Below are 21,047 nucleotides of genomic sequence, written 5' to 3' on the forward strand. Positions count from 1 at the left end.
AACATTGGACGTATTTGGCAAGAAAACATTCTCATCCATCAGCCTGGCCTTGCGGTCAGTTAATACTGCTCACCGTCTGGGCCGCTACTTCCATGCTCTGTGGGATTTTGGTGGCACTGGTGCTACCCACAGTCTCTGAAGAAGCCTGGGTTATACTCACACAATCAATATTTTATGCCAGGGACAACATTTGCCTTAGGTGTGGATTGAACACCACTGACTCCATTGGCAGGGTCATGGGCTCCACGGTGGCTCTTTAGTTCCATGCTTGGTTGCTGTTCATGGTGTTTTCAGGCGATGTCCAGACAAGTCTCATGGACATGCCCTTTGATGACTCTCGCCTGTTTGGCGAAAAAAATGGCTGCTGCGCTGGAGTGCATTTGGGGTAGCTTGGTCACAGTTCACTGCTTGGGGTTGACCATTGCCCTTGCCAACCGTAATCTACCATTGTCCCCTCCTGTGGCTACGGTACGTGACGCCAGTACCAGCCATACCATCAAGGCCAGCAGGCTGCCCAGCATTTTTGTGGCTTGCTGCAGAGATTCCCATAGACCTTGCGGACAACAGGGGCACTGTTCTGCCCTTCCTCCACCCCTCTCAAAGCTCTTTAATGTGACCTCCTCTACTCACCACCATCCAGTAGGTGGCAGAATCTGGCAAGTTTTTTCAGAGTGGCAGACTGTCACCTCAGACAGGTGGGTGCTACAGATCATTCGGCGGGGTTACGCCCTTTCATTTCTCGAAACCCTGCCCTCCATGCCACCATCTATACAATGGCTGTATGAGAACCATCTGTCCTTGTTACGTCAGGAAGCACAGACTCTTTTGGCCAAGAAAATGGATCAGAAACCAGAGGTAGGTCATGATGGGTACGTCCGCAAATTTGTGGTGCTGTAAAGGAAAGAGTCCTTTGCCCTATTCTAGATCTGCACACTCTCCACACCTTTCTTGAGCCTTTCTGGGAAAAGACAGGCTCAAGATGCTTTCCCTTGTCCAGGTCCTGCCTATCCTGAGTGATCCGATTGGCATTGAAAGCCTTCCTACCATCTGTCAAAGGGGGGCTGGTGCAGGTGTTCATGGACAACACCACCACCGTGTGGTACTGCTACAAGCAGGGTGGGGTGGGGTCTGTGGCCTCTGTGCCAAGATGTCCTGCACCTCTGGACATGACTGGAAGGTAATAACATCTTACTGGCCGTACAACATGATGAGATCTGTAAACACCAGGTCATTCGAACTCCACCATTGACGTATTGCAGGCCACCAATGGCATCTACGCCTGAAGATAGTGCAGGATTTCTTCTGCGAATGGAGAGAGCCTTAACTCATTCTATTCGCTACTGCCAAGAACGCGCAATGTCGGCACTTTTTAAGGTTGGAGTTTCCAAAATGGCTCTCACTCGGAAACTCATACCACATTTATGGAATTTGGGACTCCTGTATGCCTTTCTGCATATACCACCCCTGCGTCCTCAAAAAGATTAGGACCAACCGGGCCCAAGACATTCTAGTGGCTCCACATTGAGCACGGAGTGTACATTATCCAGAACTCCTGGGCATGAGCATCTGTCCTCTGATCAGGCTGCCACTTGGGGAGGATTTCCAGTGGCAGCAGCAGGGTCTAGTCCTGCATCCCTCTTACGCATGCTCCATCTTCATGCTTGGAGACTGGGCGGCGAACGCTGAGCATCATCCCAAGGTTATGACTGTTATCCCTCAACGAATTCTGTATACACCTGCCATTGAGACTAGTTTGTGGCTTGGTGTTCAGACAAGCACGTTGACCCACTTCATATCAAACTGTCTAATGTGTGACTGTTCGTGTCATTGTAGTCTGAGCAAGGCCTTGTTCTGTGCATTAGGGATGTATACCAGCTATATCAACGTTTCAGTGGTTACTGGATCAGCGCTTCCTATTTAAGTCACCTGTTGTGACCCGTTTCCTAAAAGCTTTGCTGCATGTTTCTGCCTTCTCCCTTGTATATGCCCCAGTGGGACTTGAATTCGGTCTTGACCTAACTGATGTGTTCTCTCTTTGAACCGATGCATAATTGCCTTCTCAGTCTTTTGACTCTTAAAACAGTCTTTGATGGCTATCACATCAGTCTGGAGGGTGAGCGAACTTCAAGCTATACTTTCTACCTAAGGTGGTGACTCAATTTCACGTCAGTCAGATGATCACCCTTCCCAATTTCTTTGCTCCCGCCTCACCCCTCTAAAGAGGAGAGGCCCCATCGTATGGATCCAAAGAGGGCCCTTAGTTTTTATATCGAGTATACAAAGGAACACTGACTTGAAGATCTGTTTTTTATTGGATTAACCATAGCAAAGTTTGGTAAGTCTGTGCAAAAAAGGACCATGTCTCAATGGATTGTACTGTGCTTTAAAATCAGCTATATATTGGCGAAGAAGCAGCTTCCAGGAGGCTTGACTGCTAACTCCATCAGAGCCAAGGCTGCGACTACTGCGTGGGCATATGGCGTGCCTGCACTTGACATCTGTCAGTCGGCTACATGGGCATCACGCCAGAAGTTCGCGAAGCACTACTGTATAGACAGTGAGGTCGGTTCATAGTGGCATTTGGACCGCCCGGTCCTGCAGGCCTTTCTGGTTTGTCAGTTCGCAGTTCCACCTCCTGAGAGGTTATTGTTGTGGTATCTATTCTAACGTAAGGAATCTGCAGTTAGGGGTCTCTTCCAGAAGAACAAGTTGGTAACGCCTTTCTGGTAGAGCGAGTATTCAGCTGCAGATTCCTTACCAACCCTCCCTCCCTTCCTCTCCGCGAACTGCACTGCTTCATCTGGATGGTCCTTCATGTCCGCACACTGGCCACAACCATTCTGGTGTGGCTTTGTGCCTGTTAGCACGAAATGTATCAAGAAAGAAACTGATGTCAGCACACTGGGGTGGTGCCTATATAGGCACCCCTCACGTCACATCTTCCATGGACGACATTTACTGCAAAGCCGTCAGCGCACAGAGGTACAGCTCAAGAATTTCCCGGTCCAGTCTGGTGCCTGTTGAATATTCTAAGGTAAGGAATCTGCAGTTAGATAGTCTTGACCATAAAAGGCGTTACCAAAGGTAAGTTCATATGGTGCAATGTCCTGTGGGTTTCTTGGTTTTGGGAAAGCAAACAGACAGTAATCATCCATCAGATCATGATACAAGGGCAATGGGAATCTAAACTAGAAAGAATCAGGTTTTCATCTTTTTTCCAGTCTAGCAAATCTATTTCCATCACCCTAAAAATTCAAGGGAATGTAATTCTGAACAAAGGAGCCTGGAGTGCAGATAGTTCTGATGGTTTTTTCTAACTGCAGATTTCTCACTTTAAGAATATTCTCCAGACTGGATTTGGAAGCTTTTCATTGCAGGGCTCCAGTGCCCAAATAAGGCATGTAGTGTGACTCCACATGGGCTTTGTTTGGGCACCCTCTGCCCCTGCCCGACCGGAAGCGTTGTAGCAGAGCCGCATGTATGTGCCACCCCAGCGCACCAACAACAGTTTCTTGCGTGACTCCTTTCACACTTGTGGAAGCGGAGCATAAATCAAATGTTGCTACCAGGGTGCAGATCTCTAAAGGAAGCCACTCTGCAGTTCTCAGAGGTGGTAGGCTAGTGAGGAGTCTACCGTTAGATAGAATATCCACCAGAAAGTGTTACCGAAGGTAAGTAACTTGTTCTGCTAATGGATATTTCTAACCACAGATTTGTAACCTTTAAATTGGACACCAAAGCACTACCTCCAAAGGTGAAGAGTCTATGGAATGGACTCAGACCAATTAAATCTTGCAAGACTGAGCGTGCAAAATGTACTTTCTACCGAACCTTCCTATCAGCACATTAATTCTTGGACATGTGCACCAATGCCTATGTTTCCAACGCATTGTTAGTGGCTTTTCGAGAGGCTGCTTTTTCGCAAGAGCATAGCAGATCTGAATGCAGTGGATTATCCACCTTGACATAGTCCTCTTGCACAGCCTTCCCTTTCTTTGTCCTGGAGAACCCCACAAAAAGCTGATAATCCACCCGATGGTCTTTGGTACGATAGATGTAAAAGATTAAAGCACTTTTGGTGGTCCAACCAATAGAGCCTTTCTTCCTCTTTCGAGGGGTGAGGCAGGGCAAACAAATGCTAATAGAGAATGGTAGATTGCCTACATCTGGACCACAGATATTTTTCAAGACATGCTATCATTCCGGATGGAAATGCTGTTTGGTGCTTCCAGGATATTTGAAGAAAAGGTGGATTTGGCATTGGAGTGTTTCAAAGATAGCCATGCTGTGACCTGCTCCTTCGGCTTATTGTTTCTGACTCGCCAGTTTCATCACAGTACTGGCAGTTGAAAGGCTTCCCTTGGGACCTGTCTTCGTTCCCTGCTGTGACTGCTGCCAAGCTGCTCTGATTCCTATACTGTTGTTCATCTGCGGTCACTCACAGGCAGGATTCGTTATTGTTTTCCTGACTTGCTAACAATTAACTCAGACCGATGGGTGTCAGAGGTTGTTCAAAATGGTTACACTCTTCCTTTTCTGATTACCTCTTCTCCTTATCCTCTTGCCTTTTCCCGGACTTTGGTGGATCGTGCCACCATCTTTTCCACGGAAGTGCAGACTATGTTGGCTACAGAGACAATAAAGAGAGTCCCAGAGGCAGAGAAAAGCATGAGCTACTTCTTGGTGCCCAGTAAAGACGGTGGGCTGAAACCAAGGTTAGACCTTCGGTTCCAGAGCATGTTTCTCTGGAAGGAAACATTCAAAATGCTGACCCTTGCCCAGGTCTTCTCTGCTCTGGGGTTTAGATGGGGTTATTGAACTTGCAGGCAGTGTATTTAAACTTGCCTGACTAGCAGTCCCTGAAGCATTTTCTCAGCTTTGTGTTAGGGTCAGAACACTTTCAGTTTGCTGTTTTATTTTTCTAACTCATCGTAGCCCCCAAGTGTTCACAAAGCTGATCGCGGTGGTCACATCCCATTTTTGCAGGTCTGGTGAACATGTGTTTCCATATCTTGATGATTGGCTTTTGAAGGATGGCTCACCGCAGACTGTCACAGATCAACTTTAGATGGCTGTCTAGTTGCTGTCCTTCCTAGGGTTTTCTGTCAATAAACTGAAATCTCATCTTCGGCCAGTGCAGAAGATCCCTTTATAGCGGCTGTTGCAAACATTACAATCCTTTCTGCTACCACTGCAAGTACAGAACAGTCCAGTTATCCTCACAATGTTCCAAGCTCAGTTCTGTGTTCTGGCCCAGATGGTTCTGAGGCTTATGGACTCCTGGTCCCCTGGCCATGTGCATTCTGCTGGTTCACTGTGCCCCTTGGCACATGGTAACATTGCATTGGAACCTTCTCCTTCAATGGATGCAGTACTGGGGCTCTCTCTGACAGCATCAATATTTCAACAAGACATCTTGGGACCTTCAATGGTCGATGAAGGACACCAATTTGACAAGCTGTAGACTGTTTTCCCTTTTCCCATCCAGATCCAGCAGTGGTGACAGATGTATTATCTCTTGGCTGGAGAAGTCACTTGGATGATATGAAGATCAGAGGATCGCCAAAGGAGCAGAGGCACCATATCAACCTCCTGGAACTGTGTGCTGTCTGACTGTCTGTCAAGGCCTATCTGCCTTCCATCAAGGGCATATCTGTTCAGGTTCTGATGGATAACACAAACAGCATGTGATGCTGCAGCATGCAGGACAGAGTGTGGTCATGGGCCCTATGCCTGGAGGCACTGTAACTTTGGAGATGGCTAGACCTCCTGGTGGTTCCCCTAATGCACAGGCTCCCTAAATGCCAGAGTTGATGAGCTTATCTGATGACATCTGGCTGACCACGCATGGTTTTCGCATCTGGATGGGGTTCAAGGTGTGTTGTGGATGCCTTGGGTAGATCTTTTTGTCACCTCCAAGAAGGTCAGTGTCACGCCATTTGGCCTCCTGGCATTTCCACTCCAGGGCTTGTTATGTGCATTCTAACCTCTTTGGGACTCAGGTCTTCTTTGTTTGTTTCACCCTCTACCGTTGCTTCACGAGTTTTGTAGAAAGTCAGACGGGACCAGGTTCAAACCATCTTAATAGTTCTGAACTGGGCTCAGAGGGTCTGGTACTCTGAGTTGCAGACCCAGTGTGCCTGGCCTCTACTTCACCTGCCTCTTCTGGAGAACTTGCTGCCCAACAGCACGGCAGGTTACTTCATCTGAACCTCCACAACCTGCACCTCCATTTGTTGAGATTGAGTGGAGTTTTTACTTACCTGAAGAAATGGTGATTGTAACATTTGCTGCTCAGCGCCCATCCACCTAGTTGGTCTATTCTGACTGCTGGGAAAGGTTTGTGGCCTGGTACGAGGGCTGCTGGGCCCCTCTGTTTCAAGCAATGCTTTGTTTTCTAATGTACTTCTTTTTGTTCTGTCTTGGCATCATTAAAGGTTGCCCATCTTCCCTTTTAGCCTTCTACATTTTCCTAATCAACTCTGTCATCTGATGTGATGTGTTTTCTGAAGTGTTCACACCTGTTATCTCTTTTTCCTTTTCTATGCTTCAGTGAAACCTTAATTTGGTGTTATGTTTTTGATGTGCACATATTTTGATGCTATGCATGGCTGTTCTTTGATGCTGCTCACCCTTACGTCTCTGTTACTCATAGCGATCATGTCGGTACACCCTGCCAGTGAGCTGCAGGTGCTGTTGGCCCGCTCTACCACATTTTTACCGGGTAAATAGGTGCTCAGGACTCGGGCATCCTTTCTTCTGAAAGTGGTGTCACCCTTCCATCTGGGACAGCCCATCACACTCCCCACTTTTTTTTCCTCTCTGACACATCTCTCTAAGGAGGAGGAGAGGCTTCATCGGTTAGATCCAAAGAGGACTTTTAGTTCCTATGTAGATCGGACTAAGGAGCACCAAGTGATGACCAACTCTTTATCGGATTAACTAGTGTAAAGGAGAATGGGCATGCCCTATATCAAATTGTGCTATTCTGTGGCTAAGAAGAAGCCTCTGAGAGCCTATGGACTCATTCCACCATAGGCAAGGCCACCACAATTGCTTTGACTAGGGCTGGTCTGTTGTTGAACATCTGCCAGTCTGCTACATGGGCATCTATCTACATCTTTACCAGGCACTGTGTTCTGATTCTCAGATCGGCTATTTTGCCCGTTCGGTCCAGCAAGACTTTGTGCTGTAAAGTATTCTCCTTAAATTCACTGTCTTTTTAAGAGTCTTGCTTGGACATGTATTCATCAGAAGGACAAGTTATTTACCTTTGTTAAAGCTCATTCTGGTGGATGATCTAATCTCAGATTTCTGACTGACCCACCCTCCTCCCTCATTTTATGGAGTACATTTTTGATAGATCATAATGCCTCATTTTAGATTCAGCACTATGCCTGTCTTCTGATGTGTGTATTGCTCCTCGCCTGAGGGTGCAGAAGTTCTATGTTTTGAAAGTGTGATGCCAATATATGAATCCATGAATGGCATCACTCCCGGAGGTGGGACGAGGCTGTTCCGAATTCCAAGGGCACCACTTAATGGCAGTTTGGCAGCTATTGTAGAAAATATTTCTGTGCCCAGTCTGGTGCCCAGGGGAACCTGCGGTTAGATGTTGTATCCACGAAAAAGAGTTTTATTTAAGTTAAGTAACTTATTCTGTTTCACCATTTTTCCCCCAGCGCATGATTGCTGGATCCACTTGCCAGAGAGTAGGAAAAGGTCTGGAAGAGCTGAGTGCCCTATGAGGAACAATCCTTCTCTTGCTCAAAATGCTTTGTTGCACCATCCAAATGTGGAGATCTCGAGCTGCAATCACACTGTTAGGTTGAGCTGAACCAATCTTCCTGGTTGGAGAGTGCTGCTGACTTGTTAGTCTAGGAAGGCAAGTTTGTCACCCTACTTAAGCATAAGTGACTTGGATTGAGTCTGAACACTCTCTTGCAACTTTAATGTGTTGCACAAGGGAAATTAATCTCCTGGCTGTGCTCTCTGCTGTACAGACTAAGCAGTACAGGGGGGGGGGGGGAGTAAAGGGTCCGATGCCTCAACGAACCTATGTTAATAGAGCTGGTCTTGGGAAGTGTACTCGTTCAAGAGAATGGGAAACCCCTTCCCCATTAATGTTAGAGTACTTGAAAATGTGTCGGAGCGAGTAAAAATAAATCAAGTATTCCCTGGAATCAATTCCAATTTATTTCTCTCATACTTCGTAGACAAGTCTACGAAACAGGAGAGAAATTCATTGGAATTGATTCCAGGGATACTTATTTCTTTTTACTCGCTCCGACTCACAGACTGAGATGTACACTTTTGCCCGGCAATTGAGACGAGTCCCTGCTCAATGCAGGAGAATGATGAGATGAAGTTAAGCAAATTAGGCCATCTCCTGCCACCACTGCTCAAATACATCCCTGCTCCCACAATTTAGAAGAGGCAGAATATTCAGCACAAGTGCCAAAAAACCTGTTTCAGCTGAGTTCTTCCCTTTGGTCAAGTATCAAGCAAAGTCTTGTTGGGTGATTTCCCTGATGCCGGTGCAGAAATGGGCCCAGAGTTATGTGGCTGTTCGCACTCCAGGTCATGGTCCAGGCTTCAGCTGCTTTTGTGGCCATAGCTGGTAATTGTAGTATGTTACTTCAGCGGTCCTCTCTTTCCGCTCTCTTATCTGGAAAAATGAATTATATCATGCATAGCCCAAATTTCGTCAATCTGGTGCTTCAGGAACAGCTGTATGTTGAAGTGGCTTGGCCTTTTTTGCTTCACTCACAACATAAGCTCATATGCTCGCTGAAGTGTTGATGTCCATACGCAGTTCAGGCTCTCTCGATAATGCCTTGACATCAAAATGGGGAACCAGTGTTACCTACACAAGATGGTGTCATGTAGCCTATGCAGGCCTCCTGTTTACTACAATCCTGGCCCGAGGCTGTCCTTCTGAAGCTGCATAAGCTCCATTGCTACCCATTCATGGCTGTTGGCCATCTTTCTTGAAGCTCTGGTTAGGTGTAGTCCATCCTGGCCAATGCACTCAAGACCCTATATAGCTTCTCTGCAACCTACCCAAAATTCTATTCTCCATGATACTGTCAAATACAACCCTTCTTAGGGTGAACCCTCAAGTTCACAAAGTAAATTAACCTGAGCTCAATCCCCCGGTAGTTATCGTGCAGATAAGACCGGTTTAACTTAATGCAATGTTTTAACTATTTATGCAATACTAATGACAGCAATAAAGTTGAAATTCAAATCAATAAAAATCCCAAGCCGAATTAGAAAAATTGAGTAGAATTTAATGAACAAAATTACACCAAATGACAAAATACTATAAGGGCAACCGGAGATATGAATTTTTAAAGTTTTAAGTAGGAATAGCACCACGAAACATAAAGTACCAATGACTCGACAAAATCGGTATAAATTTATGGTTTGGTACGATACTTCGCAGACTGAAACAATTCAAAATAAGTTCTCTGAAGTATTGCTTTTTGTGCTTGCTCTAGGAACAGGCAAGGGTACCTGTCGGCCCTTTCTGTTTTTTGGCATTTGCTATATCATCCTTCTTTCAATCACTGCAAGGTGATGTGTTTTTTGAGGGGTTTGTGTGTGTTCAGTGTCCATCTTAGATATGCACTGACTTTTTTGCCCTCTTCTGATCTGCGTTTGCCTTTATAATATTGTCTGGTGTGGTCGAATGAAACATGTACATAAACAATAATCTATTTCTTGTTGTAGTTTGACTGAAACACATTTACAAAGGCTAATATTACTATTTGTGGTGTGACGAAAAACACGTTTGTATCAACTCATGACATATCGGCATTTTATAGCACTGCTTTGGCGTTGTTCTGCACCTGGCCTGACTTCTGATGGGTCATTCTTTGCTGTGGCGTGCTCCAGTCTTCTAAAGTTCGTTTTAGCCAGGCCAGCGTGTGCTCTACAGACAAAAGCCTCAGCCTGCGTCCTATTGAACCAGTCCACGGTTTAAGGCTTTGAGCTCGATTTAAATGACAATATTATTCATGCGGAACTGACAAAATATATTCATTGAAGATGGTTCATTGTCCCACAGAAATAGAAACAAATCATGTGAGTGAAAACAGTGACCGTCAGACAGATTTGTGTTTCTGTAACTAACCTGACCCTGTTCCCCATCACGCCTTGTGGACTTTGAGTTTGAACTTCGAGTCAACTTAGAGGTAATCCTTAAGTGCTTTGGGAGTCCTGGGAAGTTTTTGTGAACTCTGTTCACTGATTTATTCGGAGGAGCAGGAACACTTCCTGGAGGACAAAGAGTTGCGAGAGATGTGTTCTGGGTGTTGGAGGCGGAACGAACTTGGAGCACACAATCTAATATCCTTCCCCTACGAGATCCCCTCACCCGTAATGATAGCGCGGCGTCATTGGACCGTGATGAGATGAAGTTAAGGACAGCACCCACGCCAGTAAACTCTAAACACCCTTCACTATGTGCCGGAGCTGCGTGGACATTAGGGGTTACTTTGGTGGAAGCACTGCATGTTACTGGGTGACAGCCACATGGCGCCAGGGGAGGTCTGAGTCCACGATGCCTGTCTATAAAATGGCGGATGCACTGCTGCGGATACCGGCCACTTCGTCTTAACCCTTCTGCCACAGTGTGGCTGATGCAAATGATTTGTGGCCACACTTGCTGCAGTGCACTGCTACTCCTCTCACAATCACACAAAAATTCTCCAGGTACGACAGTGGGGAGGGGAGATCGCTGGACAAGCCAGCCCTGGTCGTCCCTAGGGGATAACCAGGAGTTTGATCCGTCTGCAGTTCACTTCCCTCCATCCTCCCGGGTTTAAACTCCAAACCTTCCAAGGAACCGTGATTATTAACCTGACCACGGAGACCGAGCAATATGACTGATGCCCGGTGGAGCTGCCTGGACAGCTATAGAGGAGATCAGCTTTGGTTCACCCCCTCGGCCCTCACCTACCCAGCCGGACATTGGACATTGTTTTCCTCGTCTCTCCGCTGTCTCCTTTCCTCCCCCCTCCTACCATGTAACATTGTTTTTTATATGTCATTGTATTTTGTAACCCTGTAACTGATGTTATTTGTAACTTGTAACTCATTTGTCCTCATGTAAAGCGCTCTGATACCTCCGGGTCTAGCCAGCGCTGTATAAAACTCAAGGAAATAAATAAATGATAGATGATTCTAGCAATTTCCTCTGTGTGCTCGGGTGTCTTGTCAGATTGGCAACATTCAGGTACTCAAGGGTCTTGTCTGATTTTTGGAGTGAAAATGATGGTGTTTCCACATGAAATGTGCTCTCACATTCTCCTTATCCCTCATAGTTGACAATTCAGGCATAGAGGTACTGGTCCTTAGTAGCCTTGGCAGTGTCTTGCCGGTTCTGTCACTTTCAATGAACTCCTTGGCTGTCTATGAACAATAGTAAAGGCAGGTTTGCAGTAAAATAGTTGTCAAATCAAATCAAATTTTATTTATTATGTTTTGGCTCTCGAAGAGGGCCACATAAGCATGTACAAACAAAACGACACAGTCATCAGAGATACGAAAATTATAAAAACATAGTATTCAAACCGTAATAGGTACACTGCAAACCAACAGTCCCACATGGCCGGGCCGGCACAATCTTCCAGAGAATTTAATAAATAGCTAAAAATCCTTTAAAAAAGTTAAAAACATAAGCACAAAACATTTCATTTGGTGGGCAATAAAGTGCATGAAGAAAATCTTGTAAAGTGACAATGCTAAGGCGAAGACAGATTACTTTAAGCCATCGCTTGCGCAAGCTTCGTAACATAGGACAAATCAAAAGTACATGCATACAGTCCTGATTATTTAATTTACATAGATTGCACAACGGTGAAGTGCCATGCCATTTAGACAACAACACGTTAAGAGGGATTAAGTCATAACGTAATAAAAACCAAAACCTACGAATCCCATGTGGCAGGTTCCACTGGGCATACGGTTGGGGCTGTTTCAACCTATAGGAGGAGACCAGCAGCTCCACATTCCTTTTATCTCCAACTGTTTTTTTGTCGGATTGAAAACAATACTCCCACGAGGCCTCCCTGAGGACCTGCTTTAACTGCGTGGGAGAATAGGAGAAAAGAGCGCTTTCATCCAGTCTAAGGATTTTCACAGCCCTTCTAAAATTGGTAACAAGTTTAGAGAACTCCTTAAAATTGCCCAAAAGTTCATTTTTGAGTAAAACTCGCAGGGTTCCTTCTCTCGCTCTGGCTAAGTTGGCTACCCACCTTATTAAGGCGCACAGCCCCTGAACCCAGGCACTCCTGAGTCCGAAATCCAGCCTGCAAGCAGCCAGTGAACAGGCATTATTAAAGTTCGAGAGGGATCTTAGGAGTTTTCCCTCAGTCTTATGGCAAAAGTCCCAATATTTTATCTCAATTATTTCTATACCGTACAAGATGGTTGCGGGGATTTTAGCTCTAAATACTTCTAGAAGACTAGAAAAATGTCTTTTCCCCGTTGCCAGGTATAGGGACTTTAACCCATTACCTTGGGCAAGAGCTTTGCAGGAGCAATGCTCTATATGAGAATTCTCGCTCATATTGGCTGAGAATATTTTCCCTAAGAACGTATAACAAGTTACGACCTCCAATCTAAGCCCTCCGATGGCCCAACCAAAATTTGTGGAGCGACATTTCTTCCTACCAGCAATACACATCACTTTACTTTTATTAATATTGATCTTCATATGATGCTCCCCTGCAAAGTCCTGAAGAGCCTGAAGCCTATTAGCCAGACCCACGGGAGTTAAATCGAGCAATAACACATCATCGGCATACATCAGACAGGCTATTGGCACCCCTCCTATCAACGGTGCAATCCCCTCACTACGGGACACAGCTGCAGGGAGGTCAGTTGTGTATAGGGAAAACAACAGGGGCGCCAATAAGCAGCCCTGTTTAAGGCCATTCTGAGATGGTATTTTAGCCGACAGCCCCCTTTCACCCCCCATTAAGACCCTGCACCAGGTCTCAGTGTGCAGAGCCCGTACCAATTCCAGTAGGGGAGTAGGGACACCCATCCTCATCAATTTTCTCCACAGCGTACCCCGATCCACTTTATCAAACGCTGTGGAGAAGTCAATGAAGGCGGCGTATACAACACCCCCTCTAACCTGGACATATTTATCAGTAATAACCTGAAGGGCAGTCAGGTTGTCCAGAGTGCCATGTTCCCTTCGGAAGCCAGTCTGTTCCAACGGCAAAATGTTGCGCTCCTCGACCCAATCCGAAAGAGATCTCAGGAGGCATTTCGCAAAGACCTTTCCGATGGAGTCGAGGAGCGCAATCATGCGATAGTTACTGGGACTGTCCCTTACTCCCTTTTTGAAGATAGGGACCAGAATGCTTCCCCTCCACGATGCAGGGACACATTTAGAAAGATGGCATGCCCTAAACAGGGGGTACAAGATTTTACTCCAGGTTGAAGGGTCTTGTTTTAGGACCGTCATCGGAAGCTCATCCGGTCCCATAGCCCCAGAGGATCTCATATTTTTTATAGCCAACTCGATTTCCTTCTCAGAGGGAGAGAAGACCGAGTCATCAGGGGCAACATGCATGAAGTTATCCACACCTATGGTCCCAATCCCTGCATATAATTCTCGGATGTGAGAGGACCATAGATCTTCTGATATAGCTATGGGAGTAGGGGAGTGGCGAGTACCACATCCTTTCCCAATTATTGCCCAAAAATCTTTAATGTTGCCATAAGCAGCAGATTCCCTTAATTTAATCCATACTTCATCCTCCCTATCCCTTTTAATTTTTAGCTTAAGTCTGCTTCTCTTTCTTTTTAACCTAGCGATATCTTTCCCACGTTCCAATACCCTTTCGACGTACTGTGCACGGATTAGTTTGTTTAATTCCCTATTCAGATTACGGAGAGTTAGAGAAACTACCTCTCCTTTTTTCCTAGGGGGAACAGTTTTTTTAGCATTCAATAAAATCTTTGCCATGAATTCCTCAAAACAAACTATTTCATTTCCGTTCCACTCTTCTAATTCCCTAAGGGTATCGGTCAGTAACTCCTGGACCCCATTAATGGCAGCATTATTCCAGAAGCATCTTCCCGATGTCGAGTGGAAGGTAGCCTCCCTGCCAGTTAGCGACCAAGATGCCATATTCATAGAATTTAATGAGATTAATAGTGACAATATACTATGGTCGCTCAGAGTCGTGGGTATAATCTTTAAGTCAAGAATCTGGGGAAACAGACTATAGCTGGCGATGGCATAGTCCAAAATTGATGACCCAAAGGGGGATTTATGGGTATGACTTGCAGGGGCGTCGGATGGAAATCTACCATTTAAGATAATGCCATCCCCGATCACTAATTCTTTTAACAAAATCTTCCCCCTTTTATTTGTCTTTAAGTTTTCAGGGAAGAGCGTCTGGGGGATGCAATATGCTTCCTCCTTAGCTTTATCCCTGAAGAGTTTTAGACTAGCATTTGAAACTTTACAATTCAAATCACCAATAAGCAAAGTTACAGGAAAAGGAGGCGAATTTTTTATCTTATCCATATACTGGAGAACCCGCTGCAATTTATCATTAAAACATTCCTCAGGCGGAATATACACATTAAAAATTACCATGGAATATTTTACATTGTCATAGAACATATTTTCTAATGTTATTGTGTGGAAGAGTCTACTGGAATCAATATAATGGGAAAATCTCCATTGGAACTTATTTGACAGTAAACAGGCGAGCCCCCCCCTAGCATGCCCTTTCTTAGAGGACGCAGCCGGAACTTCCAAAACATAAAAATCTTTTAAAGGCGTTAACCTATCTATGCACCATGTTTCCTGGATGCACAGTATATCCGCCTCCAGAGTGGATAAAAAAGTCATTTTCTCCGGGCTGCTATGGAATCCGGCCGCATTCCAGGAAATTATATTTAAGGCTGGGTTAAAGATGGTGGAACAATTTGGGGTTATCCTTATTTTTTGTTGAAAGTGCACTATGTAGCCAATTCCACCGGTTATTATCATCATTGAGTATAGAATTCTCAACTAGTGGAAGAGGCTTCACGTGCGATACTATGCGTTTTCCCCTGGACACCCAAATTTTCAGGTCTCTCAGAGGAGAGGTTACCCCGTTTTGTTCACCACCCCTCAACCCCTGCTTATCGAAAAAATTTGGCTTGCCTGGGGTAGAGATAGGTAGTATATCAATACCTAAGCGTTGAAAATTTTCAGCCTGTTCTAGTATCAGATTTGTTATAATGGGGGAATAAAATTTCACCCGCGTACTCACAACCCGACTACTACCCAACAAAGTTACCAGTTCAATGTCTCTAGACTGAATGTGATAGAGACATTCAATCTCACTAAAACACTTGAGAAGCCAGGCTCTATTTAATAAGAGGTCAGTATCAAATAATGGAACAAAATCTAATACACGCACATCCACAGGAGCCTTTAACGTACTTACAGGCCGGGCCGGAGGGCGAGTAATTTCAGAGTCAATTGTTACCACAAAGGGGGGGGCCAAAGGGTTTAAAAACCCAGATGAATTAGAAGTTGGACCTCCAAAAGCACTCCGAAAAGGAGAGCCTGGGAGAGAGCCCCCAATTAGTGGTAAATCCTCCGGGGGAGGCAGGCTGCCTTGTTCAATTTCCTCCTCCACCAAAGCTGAAGAGGATAAATTCACACCAATGTCCACTTTTAAAGCAGTAGAAAAGGATTCCCCATTCCTTATTTCATTCTCCCTTGTCTCTGTGCTTTTTTGGAAAATGATCCTCCGTTGCTTCTTCTTTCTATACTTTCGAGTGGGTTTCCTCTTACTAGCTTTGGTACTTTTTTGTTTACCATATGTTCTCTTTTCTTTATTGACCTCAGATTTATCGGCCAAGAGGTCTTTTCCGCCATCCGAGACAAAGATTGGAAATAGTTCCTGAACCGGTTTGGGTCCTAGCAAAACTTCATCCTCCTCCTCTATCTCCAGGACTAAATTCTTGATACAGTTAGAGGCTGCAGTATAAGGCAACTCCTTATGAGGGACCATAGAAGACTCTTCATTTTTCCTAGTTAGTTCGCTTCTAATGGCTTTAAATTTCCTCTCAGATGCATCTTGTTCAGACTTAGGGGGAGAGACCTTACTCGCATCCGGCACTTTCTGCAGCAATACCTTTAAGATCTGGGTAACTGATTCAAGGATACAGTCCGAGCTGCCTACAAATTTCCCTAGAAGCAGCAAGATTGAAGCAAGGAGTTGTTCCAGCGCGATCATGGACTCAGAGATCGGCTTTTCTCGTGCTTCTGCAGAACAGATATTATCCAGGAGATTGAGGTCGGGGCTCTTGGAAGAGTTTAACAAGTCAGAAATCTCATGACTATTTAGCAACGGGGTGCTACTATACAGCATTAACCCTGATGGGGTGGCTCCCCCCTGAACTTTAAATTGCTCCAGGGATTCCACTTTAGCAGGGCTTACGTAGCGTCCCCAAAGTTCCAAATCAATGGATAGTGCAGACAGGTCATCCCCCGGCCTGTCATTCATTGAGAACTGAGGGGTCGATGGTATGTGCACTGGCTCACTTATATTCATCAACTTCCCAACTGTAGAGTCCCGCAAGGGAGACCCTTCTGCCATAGTTTGGGGGGCCCCCTGCTGGACCTGGGGAGATCGAGGCACAGAGGTAGTTGGTACATATGCTTCCAAGACTTTAGTGTCAGGATTATGTAGAGTTGCACATTTAGGCTCTTTTATACCAGATGGGACCCAAAGTTCAGATAACAAACATTGTCTTTTTAAAGGTGGGATGGTTACAGCCTTGTGTCTTGTACGGAAGGTAGTTAAAGTCTGGGCAGGATTTTCTCCCACTACCCTTCCTGAACGTAAAGTTTTAGACATTTTCCACAGTAATTGGTAAGAAATGTGACAATATAAAATGAATAAAATCTGGAGTTGAGTCAGTCACTGGCACAGCAGGAAGGGTGCAGGATAGCTATCACAGTGTTTGCATCACATTACCCAACTACTCTAATGGGCACGAATGCAAACAAATACTTACAGTTTAAAGTAAAAAAAAACAAAAGAAAAACAAATATGGGAAATAAGGGACCGGGCCCAGCCCGGCCTACCTCGGTCACTGAGGACCACAGAGGGCCCGCCCTTTGCCCGGGCTTAGCCCGGCGCCGCCCGCGCGCGTCCCGCGACGCGGAGGGAGCCTCCTTCTCTTAAGCGCCTCCGTGCGCGAAGATTCAATTCAGCTGGTGAGCGCTATGCCCTCTGGGAGCTGTAGTCTCCCCCTGCGATGGCCGCGCGATGGCAGGTAGCGGCTGCAGGGGAGACACACAGCGTCAGGGACCCGAGGGCAAGATATCAGGTAGGAGAAAATGCTTGTGATTCCTTCAATATCAGGACAGCGTCTGAATATTCACCCGCTCCACCGAGGGAGCCTCCTTCTCTTAAGCGCCTCCGTGCGCGAAGATTCAATTCAGCTGGTGAGCGCTATGCCCTCTGGGAGCTGTAGTCTCCCCCTGCGATGGCCGCGCGATGGCAGGTAGCGGCTGCAGGGGAGACACACAGCGTCAGGGACCCGAGGGCAAGATATCAGGTAGGAGAAAATGCTTGTGATTCCTTCAATATCAGGACAGCGTCTGAATATTCACCCGCTCTACCGAGGGAGCCTCCTTCTCTTAAGCGCCTCCGTGCGCGAAGATTCAATTCAGCTGGTGAGCGCTATGCCCTCTGGGAGCTGTAGTCTCCCCCTGCGATGGCCGCGCGATGGCAGGTAGCGGCTGCAGGGGAGACACACAGCGTCAGGGACCCGAGGGCAAAATATCAGGTAGGAGAAAATGCTTGTGATTCCTTCAATATCCGGACAGCGTCTGAATATTCACCCGCTCCACCGAGGGAGCCTCCTTCTCTTAAGCGCCTCCGTGCGCGAAGATTCAATTCAGCTGGTGAGCGCTATGCCCTCTGGGAGCTGTAGTCTCCCCCTGCGATGGCCGCGCGATGGCAGGTAGCGGCTGCAGGGGAGACACACAGCGTCAGGGACCCGAGGGCAAGATATCAGGTAGGAGAAAATGCTTGTGATTCCTTCAATATCAGGACAGCGTCTGAATAATAGTTGTCAAATGTCATCTATTGAAGAAATAGAATTAAAAAAGTTGTTGCTACATAAACATTGAATTTTGTGTATTTTATGGCAAAGGCAAGTGTACTGGGAGCCAAGGCAAGCGGACATCCTCTTGCTAAAGCAGTGAGGAGCATTTACAGTGAGGTGGGAAGTAGGAACAGTAAGGGTTTCTCTAGGTATACGGATGAGTAGCATTAAGGGGTAGTAGAAGGGCTGTTAAGAAATAGGGACTGTTAGGGTTCAATGAAGGGTAGCATTAAGGAGTGAAAAGGTTTTTTTTAGGTTCAGGAACGCATTAAGACATAGGGGGGTTTTAGGGTTCAAGGAAGGGTAGTTCTAAAGGAGCACTAAGGTTTTTAGGGTTTAGGGAATGGAAGCATAAATATTTAGTAAAGGGCTCTTATGGTTCAGGGATTGGTAATGTTTGTAGCTAGTTAGAGTTCTTGAACGTTCAGTGATGGGAACCGTAAAAGGTGTAGAAAGTATTTTTTAGGTCCAGGAAAGAGTAGCATAGTAAGTGTTTTTGGAGTTTAGGGAAATATTCAGAAAGGGGTAGCAAGTGGTTTTTAAGGTTCAGGGAAGGAAAGCATTAGGAGGTAGTAAGGGGTTGGTAGTTTTCAGGGATTGGTAGTGTTCAGGGATTGGTAGTGTTCAGGGATAGTTAGGTCTTTTTAGGGTTTAAGAAAGCATTGCTTTAAGAATTAGTTTAAGGTTTCAAAGGTTCAGAGATGGGAAGCATTAAGGAATACTAAAGGGTTATTAGTGCAGACCTCAATAAATGAAAGCATGAATTTAATAAAAACTCAACATTTTTGGACTTGTCATGGGTAATAATGGACAACACGGTTTTATTGTAGTCAACATTTTAAAAGTAGACTTTTTACATACAACCTAAAAACATCTCAGTCTCCCCTTGAGCAGTGTTTGGTTAGACCTTGCAAATTCATCACCAACATCTAATTTATCAGACAGTGTTTTCCCAGGAACTGTAGTTCAATCTTTGTACAGTTCAGGTCTTGCAAAATAGCACCCCTGGCCACCTTGAATTCCTTCCACTATAGAGCAACCTTGCCTGTAGAATCCTCATCATACGTGAGGTAATTCACAATGTCTCCTCTGATGTTCTTCCTAAAAGTTGTATCTTACAGTCATCTCCATGCATCGTAATAGAATGCTGGTAAATGCATTGCAAGCACATGTTTCGCCAGCAGGGTGGAAACAGCCACTCTGCACCTGTTGCATGGCTTGAGCTGTTTTACAAGTCCCAGCAAACAGATTTCAGGCATTCATTCATCTTTTTCCAGTCTCATGGATGTTAATGCCTGAGTTACACGCTGCCAAAAGTCGTATATAGCTTTACAAGCCCAGGCCAGGTGCAGAAAATCTGCCCCGTCCTCCCCACATCTCACACATTGAGCATCTTCCCACAGTCCATATTTCTGCAGTTTCACAGGAGTATAATACAGCCGGGGCAAAAATTTTAAATGCATCTTTCGAAGGTTACAATTGGCAGTTAGGTGCCCAGTCAATGCACAACATGCTTCCCAGTACTCTCAGACCATAGGCACAACCAGCTTGCTATTCCATTACATTCAGAGAATTTACACAAACAAAGACCAATGTGTGAAATTCACCATCAAGATTCCCTTTCTTCTAGTACGTACCATAAATCTTTGTCTGTGGGGCCATCGCCCTTGCAAATACCCATTCTTCACTAAATCAAGCTCCCAACATGCATTGACGAAAAAGGAGATCAAATACAGTGCCCCTCTACATTGCCTCAAACATTTGGTATCCTCCTTCCAATCCAGGTGATTCACCTGTAGGGTCTCAAAATTGGAAATCCCCTCATCAAATGTGCTAACACTTGTTTTCCCTGAGCCCTCCATATCTCTCACGTTCCAGGCTAGGAAGGTGTACTTTCTTGTAGGAACCATTGCAATAAAAAAAATCTTTACGATCCGGGCATGAATTCCCATCATCTCCAACACATCTCCCAGCATTGGTCCACTTCTCTTGTGCTTAAGACAGATGCCAAATTATTATAACAATACCTCTGACATGAAATAGCGAGACCTTGCCTACTAACTTGAGAGGCGCATGTCTTCCAAAGAGGCAAGTAAATTAATAATTCTCCGGTAAGAGGAGCCCCAAAAATATTGGTTAAGCTGGAAAGCTGGTGACCACTTGATGGCAAAAAGAAGACTCCTGAACAAAATATTCCACCCAAGGTAGGCACTAGCAGTGTCTCAGAAAGCAAACTACGTTTCCAAGCATCGCTATAGCTCCACCTCCTAAAGGCGACAACTTGGTTTTAAAATTATTTCTACAAATGTGTGTAGTGTTAGTTGTCCACAGATTACAACTAATACCGCCCTCAGTGAATTGTTGAGAGAAATATACATCAGTAAAGGAATTAAAGAAGGAACTCAATCCTCTGAATAGTTAGCTAATGTGTTGTCACCAAAGCAGGTACAGACCTGTGCATATTCTTTATTTTGAGAAATCTCAGTTATAGTGTATAGGTAGGCCAATATCTTCTGTCGAAAATTGCAGAGGACACTGTAGTATGTATTTAGTATGCAAGTGTTATCCCGTCGTCTTGACATATGAGCCTGCCATCACTCAATACTAGGGTGAGTATCAGGAGTGATACAAGTTCCTGTATGATAAAGTTTGGTACATCAGGGGAATAGTTTGAACGGTGGGTAACTAAGTTGTAAATTATGTTCAGTGGTATTTGCAGACGAGTAACACAATGTTACCCAGATATTTTTGCGTCAAGTAGGTTACAAGAGATGCTCAATAATGGCGATCCTTGAAGCCTGACGTGGCAAACTGATTAAAGTGTGCATACCAGTGTAAATTTAGCACCCCTCCAGTATTTTGCTGGCTTGGCCTGTATTTGTTGCCCATGCCCGTAC

At 45.3% G+C, this 21,047-nt stretch overlaps 1 protein-coding gene across 1 annotated transcript in view; it reads left to right on the forward strand.

The window, feature by feature from the left end:
- Window positions 1-21,047, forward strand: part of URB1 (URB1 ribosome biogenesis factor) — an 801,240-nt gene that overhangs the window by 325,759 nt on the left and 454,434 nt on the right. The window lies entirely within an intron of this gene.

The sequence above is a fragment of the Triturus cristatus genome, chromosome 8 (assembly GCF_964204655.1).
Source record: "Triturus cristatus chromosome 8, aTriCri1.1, whole genome shotgun sequence".
Lineage (NCBI taxonomy): Eukaryota > Metazoa > Chordata > Amphibia > Caudata > Salamandridae > Triturus > Triturus cristatus.